The sequence below is a fragment of the Electrona antarctica genome (genome assembly GCF_951216825.1).
Source record: "Electrona antarctica genome assembly, chromosome: 10".
NCBI classification, from domain to species: Eukaryota; Metazoa; Chordata; class Actinopteri; order Myctophiformes; family Myctophidae; genus Electrona; species Electrona antarctica.
This window is the reverse complement of record NC_136791.1, coordinates 23,846,989-23,868,010: the sequence shown is the minus strand read 5'-3', so window position 1 is coordinate 23,868,010 and position 21,022 is coordinate 23,846,989.

Genomic DNA, 21,022 nt, shown 5'->3' with positions numbered 1-21,022 from the left:
ACATAATTGTCAGATGAGGGTCAGCAGCCAATTTCATATATTTTTGGGGGTCCTTGACAGTCCTTTATCCAAATTTGTACTTGAGTAAAAGAACAAACATATTGCCCTCACTATATACCATACATACGTCTTACAGTACTCGTTATTCAGAATGCCCCATTTTGACTTCTACTCTCCAGTCAGTAGACAAATAAAAATAAATAAAAAAAGGTGGCTTTCCCATTTTCTAAGAAACCCACCGACACTGGCCAACACAACAATGCTGGTCATAATTGGTTAATTGGTGAGAAGGTGAAAATCCAATTAAGGTGAAAATCCAATTAATATGTATGAATCAAGCTGTCTGTTTTGCATGATGATGGCTCATCAGTGAGTGGTGCAGTGGATGACGGCCTGAGGGGCTTAAACCCCACTCATTAAAGTTGTGCTTTCCTCCCCGGGGTGTCTTTCTTTTAGGGATTGAGGCTGGATTATTTATGCAAAAAGGTCCCAAACAAAACCTCAGTGTTCGCCGGCTCAGTTTGGTGCAGGATTTGACGGTGATGAATTCTTAAACGGCTTGGAACTATTGCATTGGTTGATGTGTTAGGATACTGGGCATAGAGATTGTAGACCAGCTATTTTCAAATTGCAGAAATGTATATAGATAGGGCTTAAGTGGTTAATGTCTGTATTGTAATAAGAGTCAAAATCTACAAAGTAACTTGTAACAAAATTTCAAAAATAAATGTAGTGGAGTAAAACATTTGGATTTGAGATGTAGTGTAGTCGTCTAACTAAAAGTATTGTAAATTGTAAATACTCAAGTAAAGTGCAAATACCTCAAAATTGTACTTAAAGGACCACTTCACCATTTTAAAACAAATCTTGTTTAAAAAAAAATCTGCCTAATGATGATGTCACTGGTGGACGGGTGTCCGAACTGCCCAAAGCCCTCCTATGAGACACAGACTGAGTAGGAAAAAATGGTGGTGTTTTATCATGAACATTAGTGAGGACCAATTATATGAAGAGATGTTGAAAAGTGGTGAAGTGGTCCTTTAACTACAGTACTTAAATGTACTTAGTTACTTTACACCTCTGGCTTTGGTGGTGTGTTAGAATACTGGACATTGGGTTCCATTACAGCTCACTGTATTGTATGCATTTGCCTATTTATGGGCGGCATGCAGGGGCTCTGAAAGTGGAGTGGCCGCTTCCGAAACGAAAGGTTCCCGCTTCAACGCGTTAGTGTCTATATGTGTCCTTGAACAAGATAATACTGAACCACCAACTGATTCTTTTCTTTCTTTCTTGTGATGTTATTGAATTTTGTTGTTATTCTTCATGTCATGTCTATGAACTGATTGCATAGCTATAGGCCATAGGGCCTAAGTGGAAACAAGATCACAAGGACTTTTTTTGGTGCTTTCTCTTTTGGACTAAGTGTTTGACTGTACTCAATTGCTGATTTTTAAATTTCTGTCTAATTAACTATTCAATGAATTCAATCAATCAATGCTACTGATGAGCAGGCGAATGTATTTGCCCATTGCAAAGCTCTTTGGATAGAGGCGCTATATAAAAGCACATATTGTCTCTAGAGAAACCCAACTAGACTAGATTATATTCTGCCACGTGACTCATATACAGTACTTACAGTAGTTGCCCAGAGTCCCCCAGGGCTCTATACTAAGCCCTCTACCCTTGTCCCTCCCTCTACACTAAATTATCTTCAGAGAATATTTGATCTACCATATCTCACAACACAACCCAGCAGTGCACGTTGTGAGCTTATAGATCTGCTGTTGGCTCCAAATGCTCGCCCCAGGATAGGTACTAGGTAGGCAGGCTAGGGTCCATGCTCGCCCCAGGATAGGTACTAGGTAGGCAGGCTAGGGTCCATGTTGTTAAGCACTTTCAACATGGTGTCTGTATTTTGTACATGCCATTATAGCCAAAAATGTCCAAAAATGTCCAGAACCTTTTAGATCAGCTATTTATTTATTTAACGTGGGCTTTAGGCTTAAGTGGTTAATAAGGTGTGCACTGTGCAGCAAACATCATAACTGTTTGGAGTAACGTTGTGACATTATTACAATTGCTAGAAGAACTAATGGCAATATCCATACGTTCCAAAATGAAGCGATGTGGCTGGCTGTGTTGGCTACCTCCCCCCCCGTCCCCCCCCCAGTCCCCCCAACACGCCAGTGACAGCATAAAGAATGTGCCTCCATGCTGAGGCGGGCCGGGGCCCCTGTTTGTCTAGCCCCCCGCGCCTCAATGTGTAAGATTGATTCTGTTGCCACACTCTCATAGAATAATGTCACTTTAATCTTGTTTGGGGCGAAATTCGAAGTGGAGTGTGTCTACTTGTTTCCTGAGATTACTTCATCTTTCTTTCGGCAGCGGTGTGTGACTCTGCCGCCTGCTGTCCCCTTGGCACTGGATGTCCCATTACCCTTCACACGCCGCAACTTTCTGCTGTTTGCACAGCGCTGGCCACAGGACCCGACAGGAGGAGGCCAAGGCTCTGCCTGCCGAACGAACGAACGAACGAACGACCACTGCGTCTAGCTGTGCTTTACCACTGCTGGAAAAGAACCAACACCCGAGTACATTTACTCTATACTACTGTTACTCAAGTACAATTCCAAGGCGCTTCTATTTACTCGACTCGAGTAGGCTTGCCTCAGATTTTGGCAGCGCTTCTACTGCGCTACTGACGTTGTGCGTTGTACTCCGCTAAGTACGTTCATCTGGCGGCTTTTAGTTAACCGTTTTAAGTCTTATTTTGTACTTGGTCTATTCGAAAATAGATGATCTGCAAGTTCACAACACGATGTGGCGCGGCATGTTGTAGGCCTATTTTCGAAAATGTCCGATACATTTAACGATTTTACCACTTTTACTTAGGTATACTTAAAGTGTATTTTAATGCCAATACAGCATTTCTACATTATGTTATTGCTACTTTTAATTAAGTAAATAAATCAGAGTACTTCCACCGCTGTGCATTGTGGCGTTCGTATGTACGAGTGGACCGTTGCCAGTGGCACTGACAACACCCAACGTGCACGCACAACATGCACACAGCAGGTTGAAATGGTCTGCTCCACAAAGATTGTCTACAAAGAATCATGGGTTACTCAATGTGGTCCTCTTTGGAGACGTGTGCACGCATACGTGTAACGCCGGGATTCGAACTCGGGTCTCCTGCATGTAAGTCCAACATCTTAACCACTAGACCAAAGGGATATTCCTATGGACCGGGGGAGATATTAGACTTTTGGGGCCATCAGGCAGAGGCTCTGAGCCACACTGCTACATTACACGCACACACACCAATCTTTATTTTTCCTTATTGATTTGACCCTCAGTCACATACTGCATGAATGCTGCACTTTCGTTACTTTGAGAATTACACAGATGGTGCGACGACGTCAACACATTTTCACTGGGTATTCTTATTTCACTTTGTTTTCAGCAGTAAAAAGGACTAACTTGGGGGATTAGCTGAAGTGAGTTCATCTGCAATATCGTCCTCTATCACTGCAACAGATAAAGACACAAGACATGAAACCCACTATAAACATGGGTATAGGAAAATAGTCATATTAACCATATTTAAATAGCAGAAGGTGTTTTTTGTATTTATTTAACCATTTATGAAATCCCTGATTTCCACTTTGTGTTCGTACAGTTGGGTGCCACCGATATTGTCCCTTATTATTTGACCCATTTAGGCCTGACCTCAAAATTTTTAAAAATCCTTCTAAATCCTCCAGTTTTCTGAAATAAATATTTTCACGATTTTTCAAAAATAGCAGACCTACAAGCTCGTAGCGCGCCACTCGGTGGCGCGCTATGAGCTTGTAGATCTGCTGTTTTTCAATAGCTAAATTATAACATAATGTTTAAAACACCAAAATGGGTTAACTGTCCTTTTGCGCAGATCATGCAAACCTCAGCAAAAAGAAAAGGACAATATCGATGGCCTCCAACTGTACAGTGCAGTAGAAGATAGTAAATTCCTCTGTGATACTCTACCTCCAAGGTATATTTTTACTATATGTATTATGTTTGCATATCTTTTCAATAATTGATTACTGTCATTTTGAAGTCTCATATCTCTGTGTTGAACTTGAGCTGTGATCCATCGCTGTCGAGATTCAAGGAAATACATTACAAGAATCACAATCACACACTCTTCTCGTGCCGTTTCATCTAAAACAAAATCATCTATTCTAAAAAGAAAAAAACAGACATTTTGAATTTATATGTGTGTATAATTGTTGTCTTGCCAATGGCATTTAATTGTATTATCGTTTAAAGGTAGGGTAAGTGATATTCTTTTGGTTAAAACAAAAAGTTTTTTGTTAAAAGGTTAAATCACTATATTCTGATATAATCATTGATAGAGTGTTTGTTCAGTAAAATTTCAGCCAATCGGGATAAAGTATAGCCATTTATCAGCTTAATTTTTCATCACTTACAATTCCACTTGTTTAATCTGTATCCTGACTGAGTTCTCTATCCTGATTGGATACAATTGATATCCCCCACCTGAAAATGCATTTTATGTTTAATAAAAAGCAGCAGAGACATGGAGACTCCTGTTACTGAACGCAGAGTACTATCACAATATCGACCTTTATAACATGTATTTTAACCAACGAAAATCACTTATCCTACCTTTATTTTTTTCTATCACAATTCAATGGCGAGCACAGTGAAATGAAACGTACATACTATACATAGATGAACAAAATATGCGCACATACGAACCATACATAAATATTAATTCACAAGAAATGACAGTTTTCCTTGTTTTTTACTTGTTATTTATTTTGTGCTAAAGCTGTTCGCTAGTAGAAAAGGTTCGCTCTCTGTGACGTGCATCGCCATAAATCTGTTTAAAGCGGTTTATAAAAATGTACTTAACTTGTAAATCTGTATTTATTAAATGTATATGTTCATATAGTTCATACTCATATTTACGTTCGTAGTTTACAAGTGACCGACACTGCTTGTTTCTGTAAATTTGTGTTTGTTCTCTCTCCTTGGATCCCATGGATGTGTGTGTGGTATAGAGAAACATAGATTGCATAGCTGTAGCTTTGTGCTGTTTGGAAAAGCAGCGTGCCCCCCCCCCCCCCCCTCTCTCTCTCTCTCTCTCTCTCTCTCTCTCTAATAATCTATTCTGCTCAGCCAGCCGCGTACATTGACAAATGTTTCCAGCATTAGGTATTTATCCGCGGAGAGGTAATAGATGCAAGGCTTTTTAACGCCTTCAAACCGGAAAGGCGTCCGTGTCATTTTTTAGATAATAACCACTTAACCATTAATTTACTATTTATTTTTTACAAGGAGAAATTTGTGCAAATCTTTGAAAAATACATAAAGAATACTGTTTAAAGCGAACATTTTGAACTCACTTCTGGGGGTCCCCGCATGAACTAAATATTTTGAGGTGGGGGCCGGCGAACAAAATACAGACAATTTTTGGGGATCCTTTTGGGTGGTTTTGAGCAGGATTTATTCGTATTGTAGAAACGGACTATAAGCCAGGTCTTAATGGGTTAAAAAAAGGCTGCTGCAAGACACAGCTAGCACAAGCGGTAGAAATATCACCCTCACTTCCTCACAACAGGAATACACTCTGTTTGCAATATCCAACGTCTTTACAAAAGACTGCAAGAGAGGGCTGTACAAATATATCCATTATCCAACGTCTTTACAAAAGACTGCAAGAGACCTGCACACAATATATGGTGGATGTGCTTGTGTGTTTTATGTATCACTATCTTCAGAACATGATTTCGCGTGACCTGGTCAGACTCGTTCTGGACCCATGTTGTTTTTGGCAGCACATTTTGATTTTAGTTTTAGTCATAGTCTCTTGAATAGTTTTCATTTAGTTTTAGTCACATTTTAAGTCACCTGGAATGTTTTAGTGTTAGTCTAGTTTCAGTCGATTCAGTAGATTTTAGTCGACTAAATCTACAGTTGATTTAGTCGAACAAAATGTATTTTGGCGGGCCTTGATGCCGTCGTAATGACTGTTTTTTTCACTTGCTGACTGTTTTTTTTCACAACGCGTCGCAACGCATTGTGAGCTTGTAGATAGGCTATTTTCACCATGCAACTAACTGTAAAATGACTTATACTGGATCTCTTGTCCACTAGTCCCTTCCTAACATTTTAGTCTAGTTTTTATTTGTTGACGAAATTGTCAGTATATTTAGTCTCATTTTTAGTCATCATAGCTTAGTTTTTATTTAGTTTCCATTTAGTTTTCGTCAGTGAAAAAAAGGTAGTCGACGAACATTTTTGTCTTAGTTCTAGTCGACGAAATCAACACTGATCTGGACTGAAAACATCTGTCAGAGGCTGCTTGGACGTTCTGCAGCGGATTCACTGACTGACTGGTACAACTTACTGCTATACTGCCACAGGCAGACCCCGATCCCAAGGGAAGACAAACTATGCACCCACTGCACACAAAGTGTGGTGGAAACAGAGCTGCACTTTCTAAACACCTGCCCACTAAACCTAAAAGACATCAGAGACACATACTTACCCACAGATTACACACACCCAAAGTGAGGTTGAAAACATGACCAACGACAAAAAAAAAGCTCCCATACCTATTGGGAGAAATACGACAACGTGCAAACACAGCAGCAAGATTTGTGAACTTGATGCGATAAAAGAAGGTTGGCCAATTGAATACAACCACCCTAAATACTACTATCTGTATCGAGTAGGTCAGAGCTGCTACCTTTAAACACATTTCAAATCTGAGGCCTTTTTGTGTACTATTTAAATAGTTTGGGGAAAAACATGCTGCTATTTGTCCCAAAGTGACCACAAAAGATGGTGCTCTTTTGTTTCAAAAAGCTTAATACCCTGTACCTGTATATAATAACGACGCAACGTGACAAAGCTCTGTTTACACAATGCTGTACCCCAATGCTGTACCCCCTCCAGTATATACTTTCCCCATTTTCAACTGTTTTTATTATATTTTGACACTTGCTTTGGCAATGTAAACGTATGTTTTCTCATGCCAATAAAGCTCCTTTGAATTAGGATTCGTATATAGTAAACACAGAAAGGGTAAAATCACACCCGTGTGAAGTGAGGGGCGCTCTTATAATCATACGGCATCATACATCATCTCATTCCAGCCAATCACAATGTGCGTCCTCACTTTTGTCTTCAATGTTTGTGTTTACACAGCGCCTCAAAGCTGAACATAGGAAGGGGCTATAGCGCCCCTCAAAAACAACCACTAACCCTGTGATAGAGTTCAAGCCTATTAATGGGTTTTGCCTGTATATACGCATGTCCTCTCTATAAGCCAGCTCCGGGTTTATTTATACATTTATTTGTTTACTTATCTGTTTGTTTGTTTGTTTGTTTATTTATTCGTTTGTTCAGTTTTACTTTTTTTTTTACTGCTCTTTCTCTTTGTGATTTATACCGGTGCCGGTCGGGTCCAGGGGGGGCTAATGAAAGCTGTGACAGTGCATTAATGAGATTGTTTGTTTCAGGTCCTCTCTACTTCCTCCTCCCCCTCCTCCTACTCCCCCCCCCCCCCATCCCGGTGCGGTAAACTGTTCCGTTCTCCACTGTGCAACACTACATCCAGCTGGATGCCCGTTTTATTTGCACGCTCGTAATATTAGGTGACGATGACAATTAGCTCCCAGAATGTGACGGTGGTATATAAAAAAGTGCAAAAGAGCATCCAAGCGGTATACATTCTGCATTCGTTTTCTTTCCGTTTGCTCCGTTCTTGTCTTATAAGACCCAATAGAATAGATGATGTAAACACAGTAAAAATCACAATTTAACTGAGAGAGTTATTAACACTTATATTGGGCATTACCGCGCATTGTGTCGTTGTGTGGTACTGTACGAGAAGGGCGAAATTAATAATAGAGAGGCGATGGTAATGCATTACTAATGTTCGTTTCATTGTGTGGATGAAAATGGAGGTCATATTTCACACATCATGTAGTCTTTGTAGTTTCAGAAAGCAGCACTTCATATAGTTTTACATGATTTGTGTTTGTTCTTCTAAAACCAGGATACGTCAAGCACACAGCAATCATTAACCACTTCAAATCAAACCCCGGGCACAGGTGAGCTTGTAAGTACAACATCAAAAAACAGAAACAGGGCCGTTTAAATCAGAACAATGATTCAGAATATAGTTTAATTCACTGCTCTTACTTACAGGGGGGGAGGGGTTAAAGGAGAGAAATCCAATTACAGAAAGAGTTGACAATCGGAGGTATGTGTTGGAGTTTTCCCCTGGCCTTACTGGGGTTAATGGATAACTGCGGTGAGAGACGCCTCTGTTCTTAGGCAAGACAAAATGACCACAGGCAGCCAAAGAATTTGGCCGTCAGTAACTGTAGCCGTTTCCCATACATATATTATTATGGCAATAGTGGCACTGGTGATTGAATTTCTGACCTTTCGTTGAAATGGGAAAAGAGGGGGTGGTGGTGGGGAGGGTGGGGGCGATATTTCAATTTTTTGTTGTGTCATTTCTGTCTTAAAATAACTACTGGGATGAAAGATCATGACTTGATTCAATTACGCTGCCGTGTAAAGGCTAAAGATTACTGTATCCTACACGGATACCTCGGTTGTTACACGCATCTGAGATAAATATTCGAGGCTCTTTCGAGACACTTTAGAACGGATTGAAACGGGTTAAACTGGAAATGCACTTTTTTGCCGTCCTTTAGGAGCACGTCTGGAGCCCTTTGTTGCTTTGCCTCATAGTCTCGGTTCACTGTCTGTGAATGTTTTCAATGTCTTTTCCACATGGACGTGTTGTGACACAAGGCTCAGTGAACATTAGCCCATAGGCAAGGGGACTTGATTATTGTGCCATACAGTAGCTCCGCATTCATGTGTACTAGTATGTGTAATGTATGTGTAATAATATGTGACAATAAAAGTGATTATTTACCGTGTTTATTGACTACTAGAGTTCAATAAACACGTGTAAGTTGCTCTGGATAAGAAACAGTGCTAATTTTGACAGCAAATTCAGATTTAGTTTCAGTCCTATTTAGTCATCTGAAATCGTTTATTATTTTGGTCTTAGTCATAAGGCCTATTCACACTTCAGTTTTAGGTGATAAGCTACTCACCTTTCTGGTGGTTTGTAAAAACAGAGAGATGTGTTGGGGTGAGCGGTGAGTCGCTTATCACCGCGGCGTGACGGTGACGTCATGTTGTAGTTTTCGGTGGTCACCTTATCACCTAAAAAAAAAAAAAAGTATGAATAGGCCTTAAGTCAACAAAATTAACACTTCTTCTAAATGGCTGAATTGTCAATTGCAATAATATAACAACAACAACATCCTTTAACCACTTGAGCCTTATTTCAGAAACAGCGAAAGGTGAAAGTGCCCAAATGCCCAAACCCGTCACCCCTTTAAGGTTGAAACAGTTTAAACCGCTACATGAGATGACAGCGGCGATACGGGAGTGTCTGTCTGTATAAAGGGCTGCATGCGTTCGTCATCATCATGACTCAAGACTCAAGAACTCAGACGTTCGAGCTGAAGGTTTTTTGGTGGCAGTCAGAGGCTGGCCAGCTCTGCCAATCAGTGGCTACAGTTCTCATTAAAAGCTGCTGACAGCTGTGGGAGAGAGAGAGTTCCCACTTTCATCTCGCTGGAGCTGCTGTCTGGCCCTCCGGCTAACCTCCTTGTCACCCTCTCTCCCTTCTCCCTTCCCCTCGCTGCTGCCGCTGCAGAGCTGCCCTAGCTCTTTATTAAACCGCGGTGCATCCCACAGTCTGGCCCGGGCCCACGTATACATACTGGAATCTTTTGGCTCGTTTCTTTGTTTTGTTGTTTTATCTCGTGTAGAACAATTTGTTTGATAACCTTGAACTGTCTGAGGGCCCTGGCTGCACTCCCACGCTGAGCCAACGCCAACATCACTGCAACAACCTGTTTGATGCACCGTGTGTATTGTGTGCGTGCCTACGTGCGTGTGTGCGTGCGTGGATAGATATGTTTTTGTCACGAGAACTGGATGTAAATATATTGCATTGTCCATGGGGGGATGTGTGTGTGTGTGTGTGTGTGTGTGTGTGTGTGTGTGTGTGTGTGTGTGTGTGTGTGTGTGTGTGTGTGTGTGTGTGTGTGTGTGTGTGTGTGTGTGTATGCGTACGTATGTGTTTGTCATACGAAAATACTACAGCTGCAGACATCACCTGTCCAACTTCTAATGAAAGTGGTTAAATTCATTGTTTAGGTTAATCTATTTTTGTTGTTGTTGCATTTTGCTAACCACTGGTATTCATTATTGGAAACCACCACCACACTCCCAGGATTAGAGAGAGAGAGGGTCCCAGCTGAGAGTCGGAGCCCAGAGATGGGTTCACATTCTCTGGGTAGTACAGGCCTCTGCTGCCCCTTAGAGGCTGGATGGGAGACGACAGCATTAAGACCTGAGAACCTAATACAAATGTCTTCTAAATCATGACAGTTTTCTGAAAAAAACACATGTTTATGCTCAAACCTTTTCATGTCAAGGACCCCCAAAATTGTATTGTAATGTATTTGGCCACCGACCCGCAACTCAAAATATTTGGTTCCATGGGCAAATATTTTGAGTTAAAACGTTCGCTGTGAAAGAATACATATTCAAATACTTTTTGATGATTTTCATGTCATTTTGTCATTTCATGTCAATAATTTTCATGATTTTTCAAAAATAGCAGATCTACAAGCTCATAGCGCGGCACAAAGTGCCGCGCTATGAGCTTGTATATCTGCTATTTTTAAAAAGCTAAAGTATTAAATAATGGTTGAAGAAGTGGTTAAAAGCTAAAGTGACACAGACATGTCCCAGGTGTTAATGGAACAACACAGTCATTCTTCCACGAAGGCATTGCAGGAAGAAAGGTTGTTCTGAACGGTCGCACAGGCAGGGTCTGTAAACGCATTGTTTTGAATAACCACTGGTGATTAGGTGGAACATTTCATGTTTTTTATACTGCATTTTGCAATATGTTCACGGTATGAGGTCGTTTGGGGTTATCAGCATTGTTTGCATAATTATACTAGCTGTATTGTTTGAAATGTGTTAAGTATTCAATCAATCAATTAATCAATCAATCAATCAATCAATTCCCAAAGTGGAGTCCCAGGCAAAAGTAAGCCCCTTTCAAAGCTAATTGAAAATGGTCTATCGACAAGCTCACAATGCATTGAGGTTTGACACATTGTGAGCTACAGTAGGTAGATCTGCTATTGTTGGGTCGTTTGCACAAAATCCTTTCGAACGGGGGTCCCAAATTGTCTCTTAGAGAGTCACTGGCACAAATTATTCTCAAACGGGGGTCCGCATCCAAATACATATCAATGTTGGCTGTCGGGGTCTTTGACATGGAAATGTTTGAGAACCATTGTTCGATCTGGGGTTGCGTTGAATGCATGTACAGGTGTGGTGGCAGAGTGTGTGTGTGCACGTGCATGTGTGTGTGTGTGCGTGGCTGCGTGTGTGTGTGTGTGTGAGAAGCAGGTCTAATCCCATTAGCGCGGCAGAGTGCTGGCCTCGGGCGGTGTTGTGTCTCTATCAGGTCCAGACTGTCTGCTGTACCCCCATCCACCTCACATGGCTTCACTACAGCGAGCGCTTCTCAAACATTTTCATTTCAAGGACCCGCCCCCCAGCCCCCCGCCCCAGTTTTGTGTGCACTAGGCCCCCACGGACCCCTCAGAACTCAGTCTACAGACCTGTAGGGGTCCATTTGGTTCCATCATGTACACTCTCACAGTTACAGACCTGTAAGGGTCCATTTGGTTCCATCATGTACACTCTCAGAGTTACAGACCTGTAAGGGTCCATTTGATTTCTAACTCAATATTTTAAGCTGAGAAAGCCCCTCGAGGACCCCTAGGGGTCCCCAGACCTCACTTTGAGATCCACTGCAATAGAGAGGTGTTTTTAAGTTATGTTAAAACGGACACAACTGAAGGTTTATGAGCAGTTTTGCGTATACACAGTGGTGGGGAAAAGTACTGATGTTTTACTTTAAGTAAAAGTATCAATACTACAATGTAGAAATACAATTACAAGCAAAAGTCCAGAATTCAAAATGTACTTGAGTAAAAGTACAAAAGTAACAGCGTCAAAATGTACCAAAGGTAAAAGTACTCATTGTGCAGAATTTCCCATTTCAAGTTTTCAAATGTATAATAATCCATTGAAAATAGCCGATCTACAAGCTCACAATGTGTCACGATACGACACATTGTGAGCTTGTTGATCGGCTATTTTCAAATCACCGAAATGTATATAGGGCTGAAGTGGTTAGTGTATGTGTTGTGTAATAATCCAAATCTACAAAGTAAGTTACTTTACACCACTGTGTATACAGTATTATTGTATCCGGTGAATTTATCTGTCTGTCTCCCTTTTATGGGATTAAGAATGGATGGAAAACACTGCCCCCTAGACAGCAGATTGAGCACTGCACTAAACAAGCTTCTGGAACAAGCGCAGACTTTTAGGCCTGTACAACAACTTCATATTTAGTTAAGTCTCAATTTGAACAGTGACGTTGATATAAATCCACAACTTATTATCTAACTAAGATTAATGTCTAGCAGTCTAGTCTAAATACATTTCTACAGGTGCATCTGGTTCCGTATTTGTACACTCTCGGAGTTAACCACTTAAACACTATCCCCCAGGGCTCCATACCAAGACCCTTGTTTTGTTCCCCCCCTACACAGAATGTATTTGTGTATATCAGCTATTTTCGCCGAACGTTCGGCCCAGAATAGGGACACCCAGGGTAAAATTAACACTGAGGGATTTTACTGTGCGGTATGTTGTATTTTTTGCTCTCTTTAAGAGTACAGAGAATTAAACCAAAAACGTTTCTTCCGAAAGGAAGTGGACGCGGTGTCACACTATATCCCGAGGTGTTAAGTTCCTTTTTGTGAGCATTAGTACATGCACTTAACCTCCTATCCAGAGCCCCATGCTGCCTTGGGCTTGTTATACCTAAGAAGAAATATGCCCGTGCTTTTCTCTCTCTAACAGCCAGGCTCACCTGGAACTTGTCAGAGAGACAATGCGGCATAGGAAGTAGGAGATTGAGTTGCCCGGCTCCCCTCCTGCGCTGTGTTTATTTGCTGTGTCAAGGATTGAGAGATTACACCGTTCCTGCGCGCGGGCAAGGCAGGAATCTGGTCAAGCATCTCCCCGGGCTACAAAACGTCACCCGACGAGAGGAGAGGGAAGATTATCGACACCTGCATTAAGAAGGAAAGTCCTGACTGGGGGTTCATTTGCTGCGATAAGCAGGCCTCATCAATCATTTCTTTTTTTGGGGGGGGCAGAGAGAGAGAGAGAGAGAAGCCATTTACAACCGAGTGGGGTTTCATTTAGGTCTGTGGGTGATAGAAGCACGAGCGGTTGGTCCATTCACTGTCCCCTGACAGGGACAATGCAGTGCATTTTGAAAGGCTTGCGCTGTTGCTGCTTTCCAGTATTGTACATTAACTGTATGTGTGGAATCAATTAATCGCCGGAGGTGGGATTTATTTACATTTTTAACTAAAATGTGTAGAAAGACAGACACAGGGACAGGGATTGGCTCCATTCACTATTAACCACTTCCACCCTGTAGTGTAGTCCCTATTTTAGGTATGACATTATAGACGGACATTGAAAAAGATGTTTTTTCAAAAAGATTTTTTTCAAAATAATAACAGTTACAAGTTTGTAGAGATGTAGGTTTCCTAATGTTGCTATTCATCGTACAACAAAGTATACAGGGCTTAAGTGCTTGACAAAGAAAACAAACATATAGGTTAGGTTGCACATAAAATACTGTATGTCCCACATACATTTAACTCAATGCAAATCATTTCACAACAATACATCGCGCAGAAAGAAAGATATCATGTGAAGAATTCACCCATTAACCTATCTATGACGATGTTTTTTCTTCCTTTATTTTTCCAGCTCTTTCTATTGAATGGCGAGAAGAAGAAGAGTCACTCAGCAATCATCAGTGGCGGTAACACTAGCCCCCATGTGCTGTCAGGCAGCGCTGTGTGTGATTGATCACCAGCAGATAAACAACTGATCAGACACAGAACGGGACAGGACACACATTGATCCATGTCACCCACCATCCGCCAGCATACACAACATCTATCTGTCAAAATACCACAACAAGGCGGAGGAACTGTACCTCTGCGTGTGTGACTCACAGCATGCATGCATGGGCACCAACCGCCACACGCAACCCTCAACATGCTTTACATATCCGCTGGTGACCGTTTCTCTGGTGGTATTTAACCGCTCCCGGAACATTTTCTTACAGAAATTGAAAATGAAATAAAATCGAAATATCTTTTTCTCTAATAATTTATTTGTTTATTTATTTTGTTTGCGCATGTAAAACCGAGTACTTTTGAATATCCGAAGTATAAAATAGGGCTTAACCCATTTTGATCTGAGATCAGATTCTAAAAATGTCTTCTACATCCTGACAGTTTTCTGTTTCTATGTCAGTCGTTCTTCGATTTTTCAAAAATAGCAGACCTACAAGCTCGTAGCGCGCCACTCGGTGGCGCGCTATGAGCTTCTAGATCTGCTATTTTTCAATAGCTAAAGCATAACAAAATGCTAACACCAAAAGGGGTTCCCGCCCAAAACGTGATTAAGAAACATAAGATTGTGGAATTTGGGGATGGAAAACTTTAGGTGACAATGTGACATTTAGAACAGACTGATAGTGACAATATATATATTTAAGAAGGATAAAACATAACATGTGTACTAGTACCAACAATGTGCTATTACAGTGTACACTATTGTACAATAGCAATATATGAATCCGAAAGAAAGCAGAATACCACTGCATGACGTGACAAAGACCCAGACGAAGGTGTTGAATCCTGTCGAGTCGGCATCTATACTTTTGAGCGTCCGGTTTCTTCTCTCCCCTCTAGAGTGAGTCAATGTCAAAATAAATATAGTTGTACGTGGCCTCCTGCCTTAAAAGAAAAGAAGGGGGGGGGGGGGGGGGGGGGGACAGTGTCCCCTGGATAGGCGGGGGTTAACAGCACCTGCCCCGAGGCACCCCAAACAACAGCTAGAAGAAGGCAAACTATAGCCTGCTGCTGATTTGACAGTGTCTGTCTGTCTGTCTGTCTGTAGTGGTGGAAAAAGTACTACATTTTTTTTACTGAAGTAAAAGTATCAATAGGCTACTGCAATATAGAAATAATACTGGAAAAGTACAGAAAATACTCAAGTTACGTACAAATACCTCAAATACTTTACACCAGCCTGCCTGCCTGCCTGCCTGTCTGTCTGTCTGCCTGCCTGCCTGCCTGCCTGCCTGCCTGCCTGTCTGTCTGATGGTCATAGATAGTTGGTCTTGTGGCACATGTGGCACAAGACAAACAGGGGGAAAAACGTTTTATCATGTAATTGTAAACGGCCTGCGGTTTAACGCCAGGCTACCTCAGCCGGGCCGGGTGACCATGCGATTTTTTTTTATAGGGATGTCCAATACTAACTTTTTTGCAACTCCTAATTTCCGATACCGATATCAACCAATATATGCGGTCGTGGAATTAACACATTATGCCTAATTTTAAGGTTTTCCAAATACAAATAAACATTATCATAAATTCGGGAGGATTTGAAATTAATTAAAACCGATAAATTAAAATGTTTATGCAAATTACGGGCAATAACATCGGGAGGCCGATCATATCTGACATCCCTAGTTATTCTGGACGGGACCCCCTTTTGGTGTTTTAAGCTTTATGTTATACTTTAGCTATTGAAAAATAGCAGATCTGCTTCTTGGGGGTCTCTGGAACAACATCATTTCCGATGAGGATCGGCGGCCACATACATATATTTCTGTGGGTCCTTGACATGAAATTGTAGCGAACCACTGACATAGAACATTTCAGAAAACTGTAGTGATTTAGAAGACGTGTGTAGAATCAGTTCTCAGGTCTAAATGGGTTAAAGTGTGCCCATACCCGACGCGGGGTTGGCGAAAGGGCCTTTCTGTGTGCTGTTTGCATGTTATCCCCGTGTCCCCTAGGCCCTAGGGGACACGGGGATAACATGGTAGGTACCCTCACAAAAAACATGCAGTAATCCTGGTCTCTAAACTACCTCCCCCTGGCCAGCCGGGGCGCCTGATGGAGGGGAATGGAACTGGTCGGAATAACGTGTTCCTTCCACGCGCTATGTCCGGCCGGCGGCCGGGGAAACCCCCCGCTGTCAGGTGTGAAGGAGCAGCTTGGACTCCTCATGCATAGAAGGAAGCATGAGTTCAGTCCTCTGCCCCCCCCAGGTTGGCAGAGGAAGTGTAGCACCCAGGATTACATCAGATAATTGACACCGGGTGAAAAAATGGGTTGCAAAATCGTGGGATAAAACATTTAGAAAAAAGAAATGGGTTAAAGTGTCCTACATCATAAGGATAAGATGCCCAGCCCGCACAGGCTTACAAGACACAAAATGTACATAAGATACACCATAAACACAATATGTAAACAGTTACTTATGGATACAATGTTTTCCAACGTAACTGCCATGCCTTCTCTATGAATCTTCCTAAAACAAATAATTCCTTTAGTGAACATATACAAGATGCAGACATCCAAAACAAATCTGGGTTCCTATCCTGGATAATTTTTTTCAGATACAGAATTTCATACATTATCATGGAGGACAGTGGGATACAAAATGAAACTCATCCTCCGCAACTCCGATCCCAGGTCACAAAGAACACACAATGGCTGCTTCTCAGGAATGCCAGTATATCTGCCCATGCACCTCGACTGAATACTACGTGTTTTTCGTGCACCCGTCGAGCCACGGGGCGGGCGCCGCACAACGCCGACGGCATACTTAAGTACAGAAAAAGAGAGAAGTAAAAAAGGAAAATGAAAAGTGAATGGTCAGTGCAACAAAAGGGGGCCAGCAGTTTTTTGTTTTTTTTTACACGGACAGGAAGAAAAGCATTAGCGCCCTTTATGTGTATGGCAGGGGATTTCCGCGCCCTAACACTGTCAGTGTATTTTACCCTTAATTAAAACAGTCACAAGTTTCATTGGGCGGCGAATCAAAGGGTGGCTACGCCTGTGTGTGTGTGTGTGTGTGTGTGTGTGTGTGTGTGTGTGTGTGTGTGTGTGTGTGTGTGTGTGTGTGTGTGTGTGTGTGTGTGTAAAACTTGGGACTCAGGCCTCCCTGGTATGAAGGGGATTTAAGTGGTGTTTCCCATGGTCAGTCACTCAGAATTGGTCATTATTGCCTTGTCAGGAGATGAAAACACGGCGAATAAGAATTATTTAAATAGAAACATGACTATTTCCGCCGCCCTGCAAAGCCCCCCCCACCCCTCACCCCACCCCGTTAAAACTGGTACCAGTTCCTTCTCAGGCAGTTCAATCAATCGCATCATCAATCGGCAATAATGCGCCGTAAGTGCTTAGCTTAGCACACAAGAGTGCTGTGCTATTCTGGGGAGATTGTAGAAGTTGTAGATCGTCTAGTTTTGGCCAAAAGTATTCTGTGTACATTGGAAAAAAGGGAGGGGGGGCCTAGGATAGACCCCTGGGGGACTCCAGCCAACAAGATATATAGAAAATACACAACAAGCCTGTTGGGGGGGGGGGGGGCGTTCCTTGAATGTTATTGTACAAAAACAAATTGGCGCGTTAAGCATCCCTCTCCATGCACGGCGAACCGGAGCGCTCTCTTCTCCAGTGACAGAACACACTGTCTTCCAACGCACACGCACACGCACACACACACACACACACACACACACACACACACACACACACACACACACACACACACACACACACACACACACACACACACACACACACACACACACACACACACACACACACACAGACAGACAATGGAGGTACCAGCCAGGGGAAGGGAAACCGCTTGATCCACTTTGGCCAGTGTACGGGATGCCCTCTCCCTCTCTCTCTCTCTCTCGGCCCCCACCGGCTTTGTCATGCTCGGACTCCGAGGTCAGGAGAGGACCCTATACCTAGCAGCCTAATGACCCAATACTTTCCACACCATTTCACCCCCTTGATGGGAACAGGGGCAAGCCTGCACCTTTTACCACAAACTTATCAATTATAGATCAGCCCCAATGGTTTGGCTAATTAAAAATGCAACATTATTTTCTTTTTCTCACTCCCACCAAAGGACAGGCCCTCTTGTGTTGTGTCGGAGAGCCGGGGTGGGATTCCCCGTCTCGGGTTCTCTCCCGGGGGGGGACGATAAAAAAAGGACTTATCTGTTACAGCGGGCATCAATTATGCACAAGGGACAAATAATGGCAGAAATTACTGATCATAGCTCAGGCAACTTTAGACGGCTGGCCCCGGCGGTCTGATTGACAGAGGCGTGCACGGAGGTCGATGGGAGATAGGGTGACACACACGTTATTAGAGTCTGTTATTGGGGCAGGTGATCAGCTGACCGCGCCGGGGTACACCCATCGGAGACAGACAGAGAGGACTAGGACACTGTGCTGCAGCCCGCTGGCTTCTAAAGAGGAAAAAGTGACGTCAATCCATTGTTACTTTCTTGTATGCGAGTGGCGGCGCTGATAGAGTAAGGTTCGGACAATAGCTATACGCACTGGCTGGAGCGAAGAGAAGGTCATTCACGTGGCTGCCAACAGGCCACTGCTGGCTCAATGCGACTGTGGCTCAGGAGGTAGAGCAGGTCGTCCAATGATCCATGGGTCGGCGGTTCGAATACCGGCTCCTCCTGTCTACATGTCGAAGTGTCCTTGGGCAAGACACTGAACCCCAAATTGCTCCCGATGTGCTGGTTGGTACCTTGCATGGCTTCCGCCGCAATCGGTGTGTGAATGTGTGTGTGAATGGGTGAATGTAATGCACAATCTATGTAAAGCGCCTTGGATAAAGGCGCTATATAAATGCACCATTTTTTTTTAATGCAGACTAGTACGACTGCAAAGAGCGATTCATATTTTAGAAATAGGGCAACAATACAAATGACATTAGTTTTGTGGATTAATTTACTTTTACTGCGTGGCCCCAGTGCCCCCCACAAAATGACCGGAAATACTTAATATTTCACCAAAACCAAAGCAAAACTCCCACCACGGGACTCAGGCAATCAATTAATACAGTTGCAACCACTAACCACTATTCTTACTTTGTTTTTGTTCTGTCAGTAACTAATGTTACTCTTAAAAAGGGTAGGCATAATAAGCTTTGGCTTCAGCCTACACCTTTTCGGTGCTAAACCTGACCTTATAACACAACTGTCTTTAAAAATGTAAAAATGTAAGTACCGAAATAAACTATTCATTCATTCATTCATTCATTCATTCTATATTAATGGTAAGTATTTCATACAGCTTAAGTTTAAAAAAAATCGGAACTATCCCTTTAAGTAGTTGAATTATGCCTAATCAATTAAGTCGATTTTATTATATCGACTTAATCGATTAGGCATAATTCAACTACCGGTACTTAAGTCCCTACTTTGACATACAATGGTGTCGTGCAAAGATGTGATTTTTTATTTATTTTTTTGCAAAATCACTCAGGTTTTTTTTTAATAATCGATTAAATCTTTTTTTGCTGTGGCACCCGGAACAGACTAGCACTGGTAAGACTTTCACACAGCTGTGTGTCAAAAGGCTAATCATCAAAAACGCGCAATAACCACGAGGCGGCCACAGACATAAAAGAAATGGCTCTGTATGTCAACGCGGTGAAAGTTTAATGAGGCTGGCTGGCGGTCGGAGGAGTGTAGCTGCGCTGCGGTCCTGACGGGGATTGTATTGTCTGACATTCATTCCCACAGTCACTTCCGTCCTTAATCCATTCTTGGCGGGAACCCCTTTTGGTGTTTGAAGCATTATGTTATACTTTAGCTATTTGGTGCCGCGCTACAAGCTTGTAGATCTGCTATTTTTGAAAAATCATGAAAATGTGGTGCAAATCTTTGAATATATATTCTTTCAGAACGTTTTTAACTCAAATCTTTGCTTCTGGGAGGTCCCTGGAACAACATATTTTGTGATGGGGGTCAGCGGCCAATTACAAAATAATAATAATTTCTGGGGTCCTCGACATTATATAATTTGAGAACCACTGAAACAGAGGTTTTTTCTGGAAACTGTCATGATTTAGAAGGCATTTGTAGAATCGTCCTCAGGTCTAAATGGGTTAATCCCTCGCTCTGGCACTGCTTGTCTATAAAGCTGTCCTATGGGGAGCCGATATGTGGAAGACGTGCAGTCAGTTGCACACACTGTTGCCTTTTGTTTTACTCCCGTCTAACACACCTGGCTGACTCTGTGAAGACAGATTATGGTGTGAATGTGGAGGTTTAGTGTTACCTATGGCGGGGGTTGGGGGGGCATACTATATTATATCAATATTTAGTGAGGATACTCATATCAATGTTGTAATATCAGGGGTGTGTCTGTCTCTGTATCATGCAAGCCGTCTATAAAAGGTGTGTGTGTGTGTGTGTGTGTGTGTGTGTGTGTGTGTGTGTGTGTGTGTGTGTGTGTGTGTGTGTGTGTGTGTGTGTGTGTGTGTGTGTGTGTGTCCATCCATCCATCCGTCCTTGCAGACCACTGGACGTCTGGACCTACTGTATAAGCGGCAACCTTTTTTGTGCACGCTGCCAGTAGTCCGATTTACAGTGCTACTTTTCTTTATATATATATATATATATACCCTGTCTGTCTGTCTGTCTGTCTGTCTGTCTGTATCTACCGGTATCTATCTATCTATCTGTCTGTCTGTCTGTCTGTCTGTCTGTCTGTCTGTCTGTCTGTCTGTCTGTATCTACCGGTATCTATCTATCTATCTATCTGTCTGTCTGTCTGTCTGTCTGTCTGTCTGTCTGTCTGTCTTCCCTTCGAAAATGGCAATTCGATCGGACCAGGCTTTTCCGAGAATCAGAAAGCAACTCAAAC